We start from the raw sequence: 20361 nt of genomic DNA, 5'->3' as shown, positions 1-20361 counted from the left end.
AATCTATAATAATTAAAACAATATCACTACCTTATCAACATTGTGTCCACATGCACAAGTGAGAGGGGCCCTCGAACAGAATACGTTCTTCTCACAACACAGCCCAGCCTGGCCAATCTGGAAAGGATGCCAATTGAATCCACTCTGTGCATCGAGGCAGCCATTCTTGCCCATTGCACATGAATACCCAAAGATCCTCCCCCTCTCTACCGCTGCTCATGTGCGTTTGTTTTGATTGGAGCAAGCCAACTGTATCGTGTGGAGCTATGTCTACCGAGGTGGGTAATCTGGTAATACATCATACATGCGTGTGTGTTTATTCACGCTCGTTCTCGCTTCTCACGAGACTTCCAATTTCTATCTTGCCGGGACGGTAGTTGCAAGGTTGGTTTTCCGCCTGGGAACGCTGGGGGGAGCGGGGAAAGTCACCAATATCACCAGAACAGGTTGTTTAACCATCCAAATGATTTCTAGACAGTTTTATTAAGTTAAAAAAGTTACCTAGTTCTCCTTTAAAAGCATACAAGCACACTTTTTACTTATTACTTATTGTAAATCAAGAAAACAATTATTGTCAATTGTGGAATTATTAGAAATATTTGTTCTCTTAAAGAGTAATATACATTGAGGTACTTGTTTTCCTACAGAAGAAACATCAGGAAATCTTGATGTACTGTGAAACCAGCGATTACACAATCCAGCCAAACCAGAATAAAGATCATGGTAATCCTTCTGAAACAGCCAGTTCCAGCTCTAAGTGGTCATCAACTAATAGACGACAAGTTGCTCTTACTGACAGTGTTGTTACATATATTGCAAATGGTCTCCTCCCTCTCTGTACTGTTGAAAATAAGGATTTCATTAATATTTTGCATTTGGCCCAACCCTCCTTCACAATGCCCTCCTGAAGAGCTCTCAGCCAGGACCTTATCCCTCAGCGCTCAGCTACTGTAAAATCACATCTGATTAATCTGATGGAAAAAACTGAGCAAATTTGCCTGACAGTAGATCTTTGGTCAAACCGATCAATGAAGTAATTTTTTGGAATGACTGGCCATTTCATTATAGATTTCATGTTGCAGAGTGTAATGCTGAGCTGTCAGCGTTTTAAAGGGAGGCATACAGCTGAAAACATTTGTAGAATTTATGAAGATGTTATAAATTACAATATTCAGAACGAAGTGTCATTCATTGTGACTGATAATGCCTCCAACATGATAAAGACATTCACCCTCTTCCCACCAATGCATGTTGTTGAAAGTGAAGAGGAAGAGCAGGATGAGACATCTGATTTTGAAGTGGTGAATGTTGAAGAGGAGATGGTCTACTTCCCTCCAGAGAGAAGCTCATGCTTTGTCCACACTCTTCAGCTTCGTGATGCAATGGATGATGCTGGCTCCATAAAAAGCCAGAGCTTACTGGGAAAGGTCCAAAAACTTGTTTCTTTTTGTCATAAGTCCACACTGGCTACTGATGCCCTAGACGGAGGGCACAGACTTCAGCCTGCGAATGCCACTTGCTGGAATAGCCAGTTAAAGATGCTGAGGTCTGTTCTCAATGTCCCAAGTGATGTACTTGCTGAGCTCCATTGCCCCATCCAGCTGATATCATATGAGCTGAAAATAATCCAGGAGCTTTGTGAGGTATTGGAACCCTTTTAGGAAGCTACAGACAGATGCCAGGCTGAGAAAATAGTAACCTCCAGCTTCATCATCCCTTGTGTCAGGGGCTTAAGGCATGCTATCAAAAACATGAAGATGGCCGGTAATAAAAAGTTTGTCTCAACTCTACAATACTCACTTGAGAGATGTTTAACAAAATTTGAAGACATGAAATGCTTCCAGGTGGCTGCCATGCTTGACCCAAGGTTTAAGTTGGATTGGTGTATTGGTGAAGAGCAGGTAATAATCAAAAACCTTCTCACTGCAAAAGTTGAGTCTGCCTCCCCAAAAGGGAATGCAACCATGAATGGCAGTGCTCCACCAAAGAAACGCCCAAAACTGTTTTCCTACATGGAAAGTCAATCTGCCATGCCAGCTGACACAGCCCCACATGAGTTCCCTGTGTACTTGAGTACCCCTTGTCTTACAGAGGATACTGATCCTTTGGTCTATTGGAGAGAAAACCTGCTCTAGCTCAACTTACATGTAAATATCTTGCCATACCAGCTTCCTCTGCACCTGTTGAGAGAATCTTTAGTGTTGCAGGAAAGATATTCAGACCAGAACGGTGCAGACTCAATGAAAAAACATTTGAGGAGCTATTGAGAATTAGATGCAACAGTGTTGCTCAGTAATTTTTTGCATTGGAATAAATGATAACTACATTTACAACAACTTTGTGTTTGTGTGATTACTTTGAAATGAAAATTACATTGGAACAAAACTAATTAAACAACATTGTTGCACACAATTGATTTTAGCTACATTTAAACAAATGCATTAAGTTGAACTCAAATTAAGTTAATTAACGAATTATTTTTTTCAGTGAACAGTGTAAAGTCTTTAGCCTATGTAATAATGGCATTCAGTAAAGGAGCTAAGTGGAAAAAATATATTCTCTAATTTTTTTTTTCCTGTTTTAGGGTTATTATGAACAATCCAGTTCCTAAATTCCTTAATTCTCAACCCTCCTTTTTAATATTAAACATATGTAACCAATGTTCTTAGGTAAATCAGACATAATATCATGTAGTTCATTTGCTGTTTGAATATTTTAACACAATAAAATAATAATAATAATAATAATAATAATAATAATATATCTATCTTTTTTAAAATGAACAGAAACCTTCACCTGACAGTGTTAAATGCTGAGGGAGTTGACATAAACTGATGGAGTTGACAAAAACTGATGGAGTTGACAAAGGTCCAACTGAAGTTACAACAAGATTGACATAGCAAATTAAGACAACACATATTTAAACTAATATTTCATTTAATACGACAATCCTTCCAGTGGTTAGTTTTTCTCCTTTTAAAAGTACAGTATAGACCTACGTCTCATTCTGGGTCTCCAGTAGCTTACAGAATACAAGAAGTGGGTGTTAGGTTGAGTGTAAAGGTAAGCAGTTAGGTTGAGTGTAAAGGTAAGCATTATTATGTGCCGCCCTGTAGCAGCAACAGAAATGTTCCCAATGTGTATCCAAAGGATCTGTAGCCTGTCTTTAAACCGCATCAATAACGTACGTTTTATTTGTGCCGACCTGCATGACTTAAGCGGTGGGAAACTGGCATGTTCCCAGTCCATTACATCAGGGTTTGCTATTGATGTGAGTGACAGGTTGAAAAAAAAGATGTGTACAAATTAATTATTTATAATAAGAATCATCAGTTTTGATTTCATGGTGCAGTAGACGTAAAGATCCATGTATAGGCATGTAAATCAGGCCAAATATATACATGTAAATAAAATCATGAAACAACATTAGAATAATTCCCAATATGCAATAAATAAATAAATAAATAAATAAATATAAGGCATGTGACTATATCAAATTTTCATGTTGCGATGATTGCTAAAGCTTTTAAAAAAGTGTTGTCATACTATAACAGGTTTAATAACTTTTTTCTTATAACAAAAATAACTGAACATATTAATACAATAAAGCAAATGTTTCAAACAGATTAAAGTGCAAAAGAATTACACAGAACAATAGGTAACACTTTACAATAAGGTCCCATTAGTTAATGTTAGTTAATGTATTTAACTAACATTAACAATGAGCAATAGCTACATTTGCTACTGAAAGTATTATTCTTTGTGGACATTAGTTCAAAAATACAACTGATCATTGATAGCTCAGGTCCATTAAACAAGTTACAACTTTTGATTTTAATACTTTGTAATTAAATGTTGAAATTAACTAAGAGTAATGAATGCTTTATAAGTATTTATCATCGTCAGTTTATGTTCAATAATGAAATAACTAATGTTAACTAATTGAGCCTTATTGCAAAGTGCTAACGTAACTTACCGAACTATTATAATAGTATATACTAATAGATAATCATAACATTTTCAATCAACATCTAGGGCATGTTGTAGTCCGGATTAAAATATATTAAAAAAAATAAGTTTGAAAATAAATAGCCTATTAAGTCTAAGTATTTGGTGCTGCGATTACAAAAAACTGAATGACTGTTTGTTTGAAACATATTAAACACTGTTCAGAGAAAGTAGCTGCCTGGCCAGATGCTTTGTTTGGGGGTTACCTTGGTAACCGCAACATTTCTGCTGTTCCATCAGCGCCATCTGCTGTCAGAGAGTGAATGTGCATTTTCATTCAGTGCGTCTCCATCACTTGTTCCGCCATGCGCTGCTCATTGCCTGTTGGGCTTGTTTACATCAGAGTGCGCACATACCTCTTTGACGCAGTATGCAGCAGTTGTGTATTTTAAACGGTTGATGGGTAAAGTATTAAAATGCACTCTAAAAATATGATAAATTCTTAATAAATAATTATACACGGTATAACAATATTGTGCATGGCATTATCGTGATATATCGTATTAGTGTATATAAAACCGTAAAACAGCTGTTTAGTTTAGCTACTCGCATCTTATATCGCTCTGTATGACCATTAACTGAAAGCGTCGCGCTGGAATTCGCGCTCGGCTTGGCTCGCGCTTGACTTCTGTTCTGTGAACTTAAAGCCCGCCTACCGCTAGAGAGCCTCCGCTTCCGGCTCATGGGACCTTATTTCGGAAAAAATATGTAGCCTATGGTAGTCAATGGCGAGAGACAACTTATCTTTTTATTCCGTCTGAACTGTGCCCTGAATTACACATACTAGTGCAAAATGCCCGTAAAAAATCAGTTTTTGTGTGTGTTTTTAGTAATTGTTGGTTTGGTGCGTTTGAGTGCTCATTGTTACAATTACACAGCAAAATTTCAGTGATATTTTTATTTGTGCATGGTAGAAAGCACACAGTGAACTCCGAGAAAACGCTATGCTTGAGCAAACAGTTTGTGAATAGGCTACTACAAATGATGCCCGTGAAAGAGACTGTGCACATTGAATAGGATATGTTTAGTTGGTGAATAGCATAGCGATATCGTTAAGTGCTCCAGAATGAAATATAACATTCAGAAGTAAACAGCATAGCTGACTTATAGATTCAGTTTACATCCACAAATGAATAAGCGCGTCGCGATTCAGGGAGCAGTGCAAAGTGCCCGTGCAAAATCAGTTTTTGTGAGCTGATCGCCGTCAAAAAAGTTCAGGAGATATTTCTTAGTGATGTCTGATTTCAACAGTTTCAATATGATAGCATTTTGGAAAAAAAGTGTCATGAATTTATTGCATTTTTGGGGAAAAATAATCCGTTTTTATAATAGATCTTTGAAAATCCAAATCTGGATTTGATTTTTTTATGATATTATAACCTAAAGATGCTATGTGAAAGTTTTAAACAGAAAATAGTGGTTTTCATCTTGCCACTTTCTTGGTAAAGAAAACACATTTTTACTCAAATTAATCAAAATTGATTTATCACGTTTTGGAACCAAACTATAATATTCAGAAGTAAACAGTGAAGCTGACTGAGTGTTTGTGTCAGAATGTTTATTTTTAAAACCACAACCTTCTTGGGGCTTCTTTGACCGATACCAGAGCCATATATCTATATGGCTCTGACCGATACAACCCTCTAATGTCAGAATGTTTATTTTTAAACCACAACCTTTTAAAAATGATATATTTAACGGTATCTTTAGCATTTCTCATCCAAACAACGTCAAACTTGGCACTGCACTTACTCGTGACCGTAGCGAGACACCTGTCGAGTTTGAAATCCATCGGACTAACGGTTCGAGAGATATGTGGTTAACAGACACACACACAGACAGACACACACACAGACAGACAGACGTTTCTGTAATTTATAGAGAGATGATGTTTGTCAATTTTAAAGATAATTATGAAAGTCAAGAAAGTCGCAGGTTGTCATAAAACAGAAGAGTAGTTTTATATGAAAATTGCTCAATGAATTACATCTCTCGCACTATGTACGTCACCAACATGCTCGTATGTGTGCAGTCTGGTACAAAACACTCAGTGACGGCGTAACGTTACGATTATAACGTAAGACTATAGAAAAAATGACAGACCTTAGCTTCAGTAAAGTTAGCTTCGTTTTTTTTTTTTTTAAAGTTAGCTTCGTTCATTGAGAGAAAATGTATGACGTGACGTCACATGTGCGCCTTTTGGGTTTGTAGTCTTTGTAATTACGTATTTTCACAGTCTTATACCTCAACAGTTTTACATCAAACTGCGACTTTCTTGACTTTAAAATGTATCGTTTAAATTGACAAACATCTTATGTGTAATTCAGGGCACAATTCAAACGAGATCAAAATATTTGTTGTCTCTCGCCATTGACAACCATACAATAATTTTCCGAAATAAGGTCCCATGGTGGTCCACCGGAAGGGGAGGGACTTAGGCTCTCTATATAGACCTTATGTAGCCCCGCCCCTTTTCAGCGCTGCGCTCATTGTCTTTTGACTTCCGGTCTTTATTTTCACAGCGATCTTGCGTATTTTAGCAGGTTTAAACGACTGAATTAATCGACAACTTGCCTGGTTACTATAGTGCGGCTGGCTACGCAATACTCGTTCCCTACTCTCAGGGAACTGAGGTTACGATAGTAACCGAGTAGTTCCCTTTCGAATGGTCACTTCGTATTGCGTAGCTATACGCAGTGGGGACGCCATGCAAAACGCTGCACTATTAAGTAACTGGTTGTCTTCTGCAGCTCAGGACCCCTGAGCTCACAGAAACAAGCCAGAACCCAAGTATATATAATATATATACAGTGGTTAAAGTGGGATTTGGCAGATGGGGGAACCCTCAAATTTTGTGTAGGTGCAACAGGGAAAAATGACTCACGTGGGACAACATATTGAGTATTGTGGTATATTAATACTTTTTGTGTCACTGTGGCACAATACTTATTTAATACTTATTTTAATGTTTTTATTTTGGTCCACCTAGATCTACACTGATATGATGAAGATATGGAACACAACCTTTTTTTTCACAATGTAAATGTAAAGATAAAAATGGGAAGTCAAAACTGACTCAAATGTGCAGTGGTTAAATTGGGCCGGGGCTCTCCGGGGCTCAGCCCCGGCACATAAGCCTGCTCTTTTGCAGTCAGTTGCCTACTGGAAATTATGTCACATAAAATTTGATGAAAGTGATGCTTTTGAAAACATATTTCTGATTATAAATTAAAGATTTTGAAATGCCATGTTTTTTTTTTCTCGGCGGAGCTGAGAGGAGAACAATCGGGACACGGCCGTATTCTTGTTCAGCTGCTTAATCTCGTTGTCAGTCGACCATGATCGCGCAGCAGATTAGACTTTTAGTTATTGAAATATGTTCTTAGGGCAGCATTGCATCTTATTGGTTCTCTCAGTTGTCCAATCAGCGACAGCAGGAGGCGGGACATGGATTATTTGATTTTTTTTCCTCCGGACGCGGGAGACATCACGCTAAGGAGATCGTTGTAGTAACTGTTAAGGTAGGCTAATGTTGTTTTTTATGTTGAACTTGAACTATATTAGATTATTACATTAAAATGTCAAGATAATGAAGTATTTGGATTTTAAGTTAAGGTAAATGATTTCTGTATAATTTAAGTTAAATAAATCACTTCTAGTCAACGATTTAATAACCACAAACAACCTGGATTTTATGCTTCTAAATGAAATCTGGCTAGAAGACAGCTGCAGTGCAACAGTCCTCAATGAAACAGCCCCTCCGAACTTTACTTTTATGAGTGTCTGCAGAGCTGTTAAGAGAGGTGGGGGTCTAGCTGCTCTTTTTAAAGATATCTATCAATGTAAGCAAATATCATTTGGGAATTACCCTTCTTTCGAATATCTGGGTATTGTGTTGAAAGGTGCTCCACGCATTTTACTTATCATTATTTACAGGCCTCCAAAATACTCTCCAGCCTTTGCTGAGGATTTTACAGAACTGTTATCAGCAATTACCTCAGAGTTTGACTGTTTTGCCATTGCAGGAGATTTTAACATTCACATAGATAATGCAGAAAACAATATGGCAAAAGAAATCAAAACTGTTTTAAAAACTTTTGATCTGACTCAGCATGTACATGGACCCACACACAATCGTGGACACACTCTAGATTTACTTATCAGTAAGGGTCTAAACATTTCATTAATTGTTATTAAGGATGTAGCACTGTCTGATCATTTCTGTATTTTCTTTGATATATTGATCTCTCCTGCCACTGAAGCTAGATCTGTGTCTGTCAAGAAGAGATGCTTAAATGAGAACACCAGTGTACTATTTATGAAGGCTATATCCTTAACACCAAGCATATCTGCAGACTCTGTTGATTTTCTCCTTGATTATTTTAACTCAAAAGTTAAAGGTGTAATTGATGATATTGCTCCTGTTAAAGTCAGGAAGAATAGTGGCAGACAAAAAGCACCTTGGAGAAACTCAACAGCAGTGCAAAATATGAAAAGACAATGCAGAAAAGCAGAGCGCATGTGGCGGAAGACTACACTTGTAGTCCATTATAACATCTACAAAGACAGCCTTCATGCTTTCAATATGGAACTAGGCAAAGCTAGACAGACTTTCTTCTCAAATATTATAAACAGCAATTTAAACAACACACGCACTCTTTTTGCTACTGTAGAGAGACTGACAAACCCTCCAAGCCAGATTCCCAGTGAAATGCTCTCAGAGAACAAGTGTAGTGAGTTTGCTTCTTTCTTCTCTGAGAAAATCAGTAATATCAGAAAGGTAATCAGCACATCCTTGAGTTGCTCTGGGGTCAGACAGATCAAACCACCTGAGAAAGTAGTTACTATGTCTGATTTCAAAGAAATTAATGGCAAAATTTTGGAAGAAACTGTACAGCACCTTAAAACATCAACCTGCGCTCTTGACACACTTCCCACATCATTTTTCAAAAGTGTGTTAAACAGTTTAGAAGCAGATCTCCTAGAAGTGGTAAATGTCTCACTTCTCTCTGGGAGTTTTCCAAACTCCCTGAAAACTGCAGTTGTCAAGCCCCTCCTGAAAAAGAGCAATCTGGATAGAGCGATCTGGTCTTCAATCAGCTGAACAAATTCTTGAGCTTGAATGGATACTTTGACAATTTTCAATCTGGTTTCCGACCGCACCACAGCACAGAGACAGCGCTCATAAAGATAATAAACGATATTCGCTTAAATACTGATTCAGGTAAATTATCAGTGCTGGTACTACTCGACCTCAGTGCTGCATTTGACACTGTTGATCATAACATACTTCTTGACAGGCTGGAAAACTGGGTGGGGCTTTCTGGGATAGTCCTAAAATGGTTCAGGTCATACTTAGATGGGAGAGGTTATTATGTGAGTATAGGTGACCTTAAGTCTGAGTGGACATCCATGACATGCGGAGTACCTCAAGGCTCAATTCTTGCACCACTCCTGTTCAACCTGTATATGCTCCCAATGAGCCAAATAATGAGAAAGAACCAAATTGCTTACCACAGCTATGCAGACGACACACAGCTCTACTTAGCCCTATCGCCTAACGATTACAGCCCCATTGACTCCCTGTGCCAATGCATTGACGAAGTCAACAGTTGGATGTGTCAAAACTTTCTTCAGTTACACAAAGACAAAACTGAAGTCATTGCGTTTGGAAACAAAGATGAAGTTCTCAAGGTGAACGCATACCTTCACTCTAGGGGTCAAACAACTAAAAATCAAGTAAGGAATCTCGGTGTGTCCCTAGAGTCAGACCTTAGTTTCAGTAGTCATGTCAAAGCAATAACTAAATCAGCATACTATCATCTGAAAAATATTGCAAGAATTAGATGCTTTGTTTCCAGACAAGACTTAGAGAAACTTGTGCATGCTTTCATCACCAGCAGGGTGGATTATTGTAATGGACTCCTCACTGGCCTTCCCAAAAAGACCATAAGACAGTTGCAGCTCATACAGAACGCTGCCTCCAGGATTCTGAGCAGAACCAGAAAACATGAACACATCACACCAGTCCTCAGGTCTTTACACTGGCTCCCAGTTAAATTTAGGATTGATTTTAAAGTATTATTACTGGTATATAAATCATTCAATGGCCTAGGACCTCAATACATTGCAGATATGCTCACTGAATATAAACCCAACAGATCACTCAGATCACTAGGATCATATCAGCTAGAAATACCAAGGGTTCACTCTAAGCATGGCGAGTCCGCTTTTAGCTATTATGCCAGCCGCAGCTGGAACCAGCTTCCAGAGGAGATCAGACGTGCTCCTACAGTAGTCACATTCAAATCCAGACTCAAAACACTTCTGTTTAGCTGTGCATTTACTGAATGAGCACTGTGCCAATGTTCGTCCGACTGTTTGTACTGTATTTTATTTTATTTTTCTAAACTGTTTTAATTATTCTTATTTCTTTTATTATTTTAATTTCTTCTATGTAAAGCACTTTGAATTGCCATTGTGTATGAAATGTGCTATATAAATAAACTTGCCTTGCCTTGCCTTGCCTTGCCTAAGGTAATGTTGTTTTTTATTTTGAACTATATTAGATTATTACATTAAAATGTCAAGATAATGAAGTATTTGGACTTTAAGTAAAGCTTGTTTTTCTATCGAGCTGTTATTTAACTAACGTTAACGTTAGCTAACGTTAGCTAACTTACGTTAACTAATGTAAGTAAGCTAACTCGCAACATTAGCTAGCTAGCTCTAAGAAAGGATAATGGCTAATGTTAGCTTATATTCTATTATAACTTTTACTCGCTATTATAGCAAGTTACGCTGCTGTCATTGCACACTTTTGCTGTGGTATTGTTGCTGCTCCCAGGGCATTTTTTCATAGCTACATACAACAAAATGCTTAGCTGCTCTTTAGTGCATTTTTGATGCATATATTCTAATACTGGTCTTAGAGCACCGTGTCGTGTTTAAGTGCAACATTCATTTGCTGCTCTAAGGACATTTTTGCAGCATAAATTCTAATACTGCCCTCAGGGCACCTTACTGTATCTCCATGCAACATTCTTTTGCTGCCCTCAGGGCACCTTACCGTATCTCCATGCAACATTCTAATACTGCTCTCAGGGCACTTTACCGTATCTCCATGCAACATTCTAATACTGCTCTCAGGGCACTTTACCGTATCTCCATGCAACATTCTAATACTGCTCTCAGGGCACTTTACCGTATCTCCATGCAACATTCATTTGCTGCTCTTAGCGCATTTTTGTTGCAGATATTATAATGCTGCTCTGAGGGCACCTTACCGTATCTCCATGCAACATTCTAATCCTGCTCTCAGAGCACTTTACCGTATCTCCATGCAACATTCTAATACTGCTCTCAGGGCACCTTACCGTATCTCCATGCAACATTCTAATACTGCTCTCAGGGCACCTTACCGTATCTCCATGCAACATTCTAATACTGCTCTCAGGGCACCTTACCGTATCTCCATGCAACATTCTTTTGCTGCCCTCAGGGCACCTTACCGTATCTCCATGCAACATTCTAATACTGCTCTCAGGGCACCTTAGCGTATCTCCATGCAACATTCTTTTGCTGCCCTCAGGGCACCTTACCGTATCTCCATGCAACATTCTAATACTGCTCTCAGGGCACTTTACCGTATCTCCATGCAACATTCTAATACTGCTCTCAGGGCACCTTACCGTATCTCCTAGGGGTGGGAATCTCTAGGCACCTCACGATTCGATTCGATTACGATTCAGAGGGTAACGATTATCGATTATGAACGATTTTTTTTTTTTTTACTTGGTACTTTTAAAGGAAAGTATTTATGATGACCCATAACGAACTTACTTCCATCTTCCTATATTAATTTTATTAATAAAACAAATGGAAGTGATTTGAACATTGCAAAGAACCAACAGGAAAATAAATGTGTGCCTGCACTAGCAGCGTACTTGTAGTAAATTAATACAAACTTCAGCATATTCTGAATCTCTAGCATTTAATAATAGACTTCTAACCAACATCCTCTTGTTATTTCCAATGAGCAATATAATCCTTCAGACAAAAAAACATTTTGCTGTAGCAAAATCACAAACAGTTTTTGTTCAAAAATATAGAATTATGTACCAGCAGTTCTCATACAAACATAATGCTTGTGGACTTGTGCATATTCTGAATAATTAGTAACATACAAAGCCTCTCTTATTCACAACTAAATAATAAAGAGTTATGACTTGAAATGTTTGCTGTAAACCACACTCAAAAACAGCTTATACAAAAAAAGTGAATGAACATCTGCAGAGAGCACAGTCAAAATGTAACTTTTTGTGACTTGCATTGCACATATTGCAGGGCAGTATAACAGATCGGTTTACAGTATTTTGATGTGAAAACTAAATAGGCTACTGAAAGCAGCTTTCATACAAAAAATACTAAATAGGTAACAATGAAATTTCCAATTTTCCATACGCTAGCTTTTAACGAAGAGGGTGCCGTTCGAATTTGGCGCTCAGCCATCATGCGTCTGTTATGTGCGCGCCACAGACTGCACGCGCACTGCACGTCCGCTTAGAGTTCCGCCTTTTGCATTCCGTCAATATTACGTTATTAGGGAAAAAAATAATAATTTTTTTTTAGAGAATCGATTTTTTGACATTTGTGAATCGATTCAGAATCGTCCACGTCCGCATCGCGATGCATCTAAGAATCGATTTTTTCTCCCACCCCTAGTATCTCCATGTAACATTCTAATACTGCTCTCAGGGCACCTTACCGTATCTCCATGCAACATTCTAATACTGCTCTCAGGGCACCTTACCGTATCTCCATGCAACATTCTTTTGCTGCCCTCAGGGCACTTTACCGTATCTCCATGCAACATTCTAATACTGCCCTCAGGGCACTTTACCGTATCTCCATGCAACATTCTAATACTGCTCTCAGGGCACCTTACCGTATCTCCATGCAACATTCTAATACTGCTCTCAGGGCACTTTACCGTATCTCCATGCAACATTCTAATACTGCTCTCAGGGCACCTTACCGTATCGCCATGCAACATTCTAATACTGCTCTCGGGGCACCTTACCGTATCTCCATGCAACATTCTTTTGCTGCCCTCAGGGCACCTTACCATATCTCCATGCAACATTCTTTTGCTGCCCTCAGGGCACTTTATCGTATCTCCATGCAACATTCGAATACTGCTCTTAGGGCACCTTACCGTATCTCCATGCAACATTCTAATACTGCTCTCAGGGCACCTTACCGTATCTCCATGCAACATTCTTTTGCTGCCCTCAGGGCACCTTACTGTATCTCCATGCAACATTCTAATCCTGCCCTCAGGGCACCTTACCGTATCTCCATGCAACATTCTAATACTGCTCTCGGGGCACCTTACCGTATCTCCATGCAACATTCTAATACTGCTCTCGGGGCACCTTACCGTATCTCCATGCAACATTCTAATACTGCTCTCGGGGCACTTTACCGTATCTCCATGCAACATTCTAATACTGCTCTCAGGTCACCTTACCGTATCTCCATGCAACATTCTTTTGCTGCCCTCAGGGCACCTTACTGTATCTCCATGCAACATTCTAATCCTGCCCTCAGGGCACCTTACCGTATCTCCATGCAACATTCTAATACTGCTCTCGGGGCACCTTACCGTATCTCCATGCAACATTCTAATACTGCTCTCGGGGCACCTTACCGTATCTCCATGCAACATTCTAATACTGCTCTCGGGGCACCTTACCGTATCTCCATGCAACATTCTAATACTGCTCTCAGGGCACTTTACCGTATCTCCATGCAACATTCTAATAGGGCTGGGGGAAAAAATCGATTCTTCGATGCATCGCGATGCGGACGTGGACGATTCTGAATCGATTCACAAATGTCAAAAAATCGATTTTCTAAAAAAAAAATATATTTTTTTTTCTAATAACGTAATATTGACGGAACGCAAAAGGCGGAACTATAAGCGGACGTGCAGTGCGCGGACAGTCTGTGGCGTGCACATAACAGAGTCGCGCACACATATAACAGACTCATGATGGCTGAGCGCCAAATTCGAACGGCACCTTCTTCGTTAAAAGCTAACGTATGTAAAATTGGCAATTTCATTGTTACCTATTTAGTATTTTTGTATGAGAGCTGCTTTCTGTATTGTTTAGTTTTCACATCAGTACACTGTGTAAACCGATCTGTTATACGTACGTTATACTGCAATATGTGCAATTTCAGTCACAAAAAGTTACATTTTGACTGTGCTCTCTGCAGATGTTCATTCACTTTTTTTGTATAAGCTGTTTTTGATTGTAGTATACAGCAAACATTTCAAGTCATAACTCTTTATTATTTAGTTGTGTATAAGAGTGGCTTTGTAGGTTACTAATTGAAGCTACAGTAAGTTGTTCAAAAATGTTCATTTTGTCTTCTTAATGATTACTGTAAATTGGACAATTCTCTTCTAGAAAGACAAGGTGTTCAGGTGGAGAAAAAACTTTTTCTTTACCTTGACATGTTTCGACTGCAACCTGCAGTCTTCCTCCACCTGAACACCTTGTCTTTCTAGAAGAAAATTGTCCAATTTCTACAGTATGTTGGTTCTGATCTACTTCCTAAAGGAAATAAGCCTTTCATTTATTTGTTATTGTTCAGTTCAACTTGATGAGTCACAACACAATGTGATGTATTCATTTCTGTGTTCTACAGAACATAAGCTACATACAAATAATTCTGAAGTTATAACTACACGACACAGAAAGTGCTTTGAGTTGTTGTTACTCAATAAAAGAGTTAAGTAATTCAGCAGCTGACTTTTTTTAATACTGCAATCACTTTGTAGTGTATTTTCGTTTACTGTTGTGAAATGGAAAATCAATAATCGCTAATCGAGAATCGTTAAAAATCGAAAATCGACTGTAATCGAATCGGGACTTCAATAATCGTAATCGAATCGAATCGGGAAATCAGACAGATTAACCACCCCTACATTCTAATACTGCTCTCAGGGCACCTTACCGTATCTCCATGCAACATTCTAATACTGCTCTCAGGGCACTTTACTGTATCTCCATGCAACATTCTAATACTGCTCTCAGGGCACCTTACCGTATCGCCATGCAACATTCTAATACTGCTCTCGGGGCACCTTACCGTATCTCCATGCAACATTCTAATACTGCCCTCAGGGCACTTTACCGTATCTCCATGCAACATTCTAATACTGCTCTCAGGGCACTTTACCGTATCTCCATGCAACATTCTAATACTGCTCTCAGGGCACTTTACCGTATCTCCATGCAACATTCTAATACTGCTCTCAGGGCACATTACCGTATCTCCATGCAACATTCTAATACTGCTCTCGGGGCACCTTACCGTATCTCCATGCAACATTCTTTTGCTGCCCTCAGGGCACTTTACCGTATCTCCATGCAACATTATAATACTGCCCTCAGGGCACCTTACCGTATCTCCATGCAGCATTCTAATACTGCTCTCAGGGCACTTTACCGTATCTCCATGCAACATTCTAATACTGCTCTCAGGGCACCTTACCGTATCTCCATGCAGCATTCTAATACTGCCCTCAGGGCACCTTACCGTATCTCCATGCAACATTCTAATCCTGCCCTCAGGGCACCTTACCGTATCTCCATGCAACATTCTTTTGCTGCCCTCAGGGCACTTTACCGTATCTCCATGCAACATTATAATACTGCCCTCAGGGCACCTTACCGTATCTCCATGCAGCATTCTAATACTGCTCTCAGGGCACTTTACCGTATCTCCATGCAACATTCTAATACTGCCCTCAGGGCACCTTACCGTATCTCCATGCAACATTCTAATACTGCTCTCGGGGCACCTTACCGTATCTCCATGCAACATTCTAATACTGCTCTCGGGGCACTTTACCGTATCTCCATGCAACATTCTAATACTGCTCTCAGGGCACCTTACCGTATCTCCATGCAACATTCTTTTGCTGCCCTCAGGGCACCTTACTGTATCTCCATGCAACATTCTAATCCTGCCCTCAGGGCACCTTACCGTATCTCCATGCAACATTCTAATACTGCTCTCGGGGCACCTTACCGTATCTCCATGCAACATTCTAATACTGCTCTCGGGGCACCTTACCGTATCTCCATGCAACATTCTAATACTGCTCTCGGGGCACCTTACCGTATCTCCATGCAACATTCTTTTGCTGCCCTCAGGGCACTTTACCGTATCTCCATGCAACATTATAATACTGCCCTCAGGGCACCTTACCGTATCTCCATGCAGCATTCTAATACTGCTCTCAGGGCACTTTACCGTATCTCCATGCAACATTCTAATACTGCTCTCAGGGCACCTTACCGTATCTCCATGCAGCATTCTAATACTGCCCTCAGGGCACCTTACCGTATCTCCATGCAACATTCTAATCCTGCCCTCAGGGCACCTTACCGTATCTCCATGCAACATTCTAATACTGCTCTCGGGGCACCTTACCGTATCTCCATGCAACATTCTAATACTGCTCTCGGGGCACTTTACCGTATCTCCATGCAACATTCTAATACTGCTCTCAGGGCACCTTACCGTATCTCCATGCAACATTCTTTTGCTGCCCTCAGGGCACCTTACTGTATCTCCATGCAACATTCTAATCCTGCCCTCAGGGCACCTTACCGTATCTCCATGCAACATTCTAATACTGCTCTCGGGGCACTTTACCGTATCTCCATGCAACATTCTAATACTGCTCTCAGGGCACCTTACCGTATCTCCATGCAACATTCTTTTGCTGCCCTCAGGGCACCTTACTGTATCTCCATGCAACATTCTAATCCTGCCCTCAGGGCACCTTACCGTATCTCCATGCAACATTCTAATACTGCTCTCGGGGCACCTTACCGTATCTCCATGCAACATTCTAATACTGCTCTCGGGGCACCTTACCGTATCTCCATGCAACATTCTAATACTGCTCTCGGGGCACCTTACCGTATCTCCATGCAACATTCTAATACTGCTCTCAGGGCACTTTACCGTATCTCCATGCAACATTCTAATAGGGCTGGGGGAAAAAATCGATTCTTCGATGCATCGCGATGCGGACGTGGACGATTCTGAATCGATTCACAAATGTCAAAAAATCGATTTTCTAAAAAAAAAATATTTTTTTTTTCTAATAACGTAATATTGACGGAACGCAAAAGGCGGAACTATAAGCGGACGTGCAGTGCGCGGACAGTCTGTGGCGTGCACATAACAGAGTCGCGCACACACATAACAGACTCATGATGGCTGAGCGCCAAATTCGAACGGCACCTTCTTCGTTAAAAGCTAACGTATGTAAAATTGGCAATTTCATTGTTACCTATTTAGTATTTTTGTATGAGAGCTGCTTTCTGTATTGTTTAGTTTTCACATCAGTACACTGTGTAAACCGATCTGTTATACGTACGTTATACTGCAATATGTGCAATTTCAGTCACAAAAAGTTACATTTTGACTGTGCTCTCTGCAGATGTTCATTCACTTTTTTTGTATAAGCTGTTTTTGATTGTAGTATACAGCAAACATTTCAAGTCATAACTCTTTATTATTTAGTTGTGTATAAGAGTGGCTTTGTAGGTTACTAATTGAAGCTACAGTAAGTTGTTCAAAAATGTTCATTTTGTCTTCTTAATGATTAAATTGGACAATTCTCTTCTAGAAAGACAAGGTGTTCAGGTGGAGAAAAAACTTTTTCTTTACCTTGACATGTTTCGACTGCAACCTGCAGTCTTCCTCCACCTGAACACCTTGTCTTTCTAGAAGAAAATTGTCCAATTTCTACAGTATGTTGGTTCTGATCTACTTCCTAAAGGAAATAAGCCTTTCATTTATTTGTTATTGTTCAGTTCAACTTGATGAGTCACAACACAATGTGATGTATTCATTTCTGTGTTCTACAGAACATAAGCTACATACAAATAATTCTGAAGTTATAACTACACGACACAGAAAGTGCTTTGAGTTGTTGTTACTCAATAAAAGAGTTAAGTAATTCAGCAGCTGACTTTTTTTAATACTGCAATCACTTTGTAGTGTATTTTCGTTTACTGTTGTGAAATGGAAAATCAATAATCGCTAATCGAGAATCGTTAAAAATCGAAAATCGACTGTAATCGAATCGGGACTTCAATAATCGTAATCGAATCGAATCGGGAAATCAGACAGATTAACCACCCCTACATTCTAATACTGCTCTCAGGGCACCTTACCGTATCTCCATGCAACATTCTAATACTGCTCTCAGGGCACTTTACTGTATCTCCATGCAACATTCTAATACTGCTCTCAGGGCACCTTACCGTATCGCCATGCAACATTCTAATACTGCTCTCGGGGCACCTTACCGTATCTCCATGCAACATTCTAATACTGCCCTCAGGGCACTTTACCGTATCTCCATGCAACATTCTAATACTGCTCTCAGGGCACTTTACCGTATCTCCATGCAACATTCTAATACTGCTCTCAGGGCACTTTACCGTATCTCCATGCAACATTCTAATACTGCTCTCAGGGCACTTTACCGTATCTCCATGCAACATTCTAATACTGCTCTCAGGGCACATTACCGTATCTCCATGCAACATTCTAATACTGCTCTCGGGGCACCTTACCGTATCTCCATGCAACATTCTTTTGCTGCCCTCAGGGCACTTTACCGTATCTCCATGCAACATTATAATACTGCCCTCAGGGCACCTTACCGTATCTCCATGCAGCATTCTAATACTGCTCTCAGGGCACTTTACCGTATCTCCATGCAACATTCTAATACTGCTCTCAGGGCACCTTACCGTATCTCCATGCAGCATTCTAATACTGCCCTCAGGGCACCTTACCGTATCTCCATGCAACATTCTAATCCTGCCCTCAGGGCACCTTACCGTATCTCCATGCAACATTCTTTTGCTGCCCTCAGGGCACTTTACCGTATCTCCATGCAACATTATAATACTGCCCTCAGGGCACCTTACCGTATCTCCATGCAGCATTCTAATACTGCTCTCAGGGCACTTTACCGTATCTCCATGCAACATTCTAATACTGCTCTCAGGGCACCTTACCGTATCTCCATGCAGCATTCTAATACTGCCCTCAGGGCACCTTACCGTATCTCCATGCAACATTCTAATCCTGCCCTCAGGGCACCTTACCGTATCTCCATGCAACATTCTAATACTGCTCTCGGGGCACCTTACCGTATCTCCATGCAACATTCTAATACTGCTCTCGGGGCACTTTACCGTATCTCCATGCAACATTCTAATACTGCTCTCAGGGCACCTTACCGTATCTCCATGCAACATTCTTTTGCTGCCCTCAGGGCACCTTACCGTATCTCCATGCAACATTCTAATCCTGCCCTCAGGGCACCTTACCGTATCTCCATGCAACATTCTAATACTGCTCTCGGGGCACCTTACCGTATCTCCATGCAACATTCTAATACTGCTCTCGGGGCACCTTACCGTATCTCCATGCAACATTCTAATACTGCTCTCGGGGCACCTTACCGTATCTCCATGCAACATTCTAATACTGCTCTCAGGGCACTTTACCGTATCTCCATGCAACATTCTAATAGGGCTGGGGGAAAAAATCGATTCTTCGATGCATCGCGATGCGGACGTGGACGATTCTGAATCGATTCACAAATGTCAAAAAATCGATTTTCTAAAAAAAATATATATTTTTTTTTCTAATAACGTAATATTGACGGAACGCAAAAGGCGGAACTATAAGCGGACGTGCAGTGCGCGGACAGTCTGTGGCGTGCACATAACAGAGTCGCGCACACACATAACAGACTCATGATGGCTGAGCGCCAAATTCGAACGGCACCTTCTTCGTTAAAAGCTAACGTATGTAAAATTGGCAATTTCATTGTTACCTATTTAGTATTTTTGTATGAGAGCTGCTTTCTGTATTGTTTAGTTTTCACATCAGTACACTGTGTAAACCGATCTGTTATACGTACGTTATACTGCAATATGTGCAATTTCAGTCACAAAAAGTTACATTTTGACTGTGCTCTCTGCAGATGTTCATTCACTTTTTTTGTATAAGCTGTTTTTGATTGTAGTATACAGCAAACATTTCAAGTCATAACTCTTTATTATTTAGTTGTGTATAAGAGTGGCTTTGTAGGTTACTAATTGAAGCTACAGTAAGTTGTTCAAAAATGTTCATTTTGTCTTCTTAATGATTAAATTGGACAATTCTCTTCTAGAAAGACAAGGTGTTCAGGTGGAGAAAAAACTTTTTCTTTACCTTGACATGTTTCGACTG

General features: G+C 39.8%; 1 pseudogene across 1 annotated transcript; it reads left to right on the top strand.

The window, feature by feature from the left end:
• Positions 1 to 668: 668 nt before the first annotated feature.
• Positions 669 to 2296, top strand: LOC307149394 (zinc finger BED domain-containing protein 4-like; annotated as a pseudogene). Its single transcript has one exon. The product of its transcript is annotated as a zinc finger BED domain-containing protein 4-like (transcript).
• Positions 2297 to 20361: the final 18065 nt, after the last annotated feature.

This window comes from Squalius cephalus (assembly GCF_949319135.1).
Source record: "Squalius cephalus genome assembly, chromosome: 2".
Classification (NCBI taxonomy): domain Eukaryota; kingdom Metazoa; phylum Chordata; class Actinopteri; order Cypriniformes; family Leuciscidae; genus Squalius; species Squalius cephalus.
The sequence above is the reverse complement of the archived record's forward strand: the minus strand, read 5'-3'. Positions and strand labels throughout refer to the sequence as shown.